Source organism: Hippocampus comes, unplaced genomic scaffold (assembly GCF_001891065.2).
Source record: "Hippocampus comes isolate QL1 unplaced genomic scaffold, H_comes_QL1_v1.1 C16650652, whole genome shotgun sequence".
NCBI lineage: Eukaryota > Metazoa > Chordata > Actinopteri > Syngnathiformes > Syngnathidae > Hippocampus > Hippocampus comes.
The window spans coordinates 1-644 of NW_017835795.1; the positions used below are offsets into that span (position 1 = coordinate 1).

General features: G+C 43.5%; 1 long non-coding RNA gene across 1 annotated transcript; it reads right to left on the bottom strand.

Annotated features, from left to right (window-relative positions):
- Positions 1 to 165: 165 nt before the first annotated feature.
- LOC109508833 (uncharacterized) lies at positions 166 to 644 on the bottom strand. Its single transcript, XR_002166792.1, has 3 exons — positions 595 to 644; positions 424 to 516; positions 166 to 210 (listed from the first exon to the last, which is right to left on the bottom strand). It is a non-coding gene; the product is annotated as an uncharacterized LOC109508833 (long non-coding RNA).

The following is a 644-nucleotide window of genomic DNA, read 5'->3' on the forward strand; positions in this document are numbered from 1 at the left end:
AAAAAAAAAAAGGATAGAATCAAAACAGCCCAGTGATTATATTGGTCCTGTAGTTAATTAAAAGACCCATTCAAAAACGAATGAATTCCTCGCATAGAAGTTTTAAGCGGAGCCTACGATTGAGGTCACCTAGTCTGAGCGCCGTTTCTTTTTCCTGTTACTTACCTTCTCTCCTCGTGGGCCAGGTGGTCCTACATTTCCAGCGTGTCCCTGCGGGGGAGGAAAAAGTGAAACAATGCATCATTTTAATGAAGGTCCTTATCGCAGCGCACACATGCAAGGAAAACAACCGATGCAAACAAAAACAAAAATGCACCGATCGTCAAAGAAAGACAATGACCCAATCCATTTCATACTAGCTTTTCTGTAAAGTTCCAGAAACAAGCAAGAGTAATGAGGAGCAAACTCTCCGCCTAGACCTACTTGTTCTCCTTTTTGGCCTTTGACTTGCAGAGTTTGAGTCCCGAGGTTTGGGGCTAACTCGCTCAAGGTGGGGCACACCGAACAGGGCTCACCCTGAACAACATGAACAAACACGTCACGGATATGAATCAGTGTTAAAATATCGTTTCAACACCGGCACGTCAAACTGACCTTTTCCCCTTTAACACCATCTGATCCTGCTTCTCCCTTTAAAAAAAAAA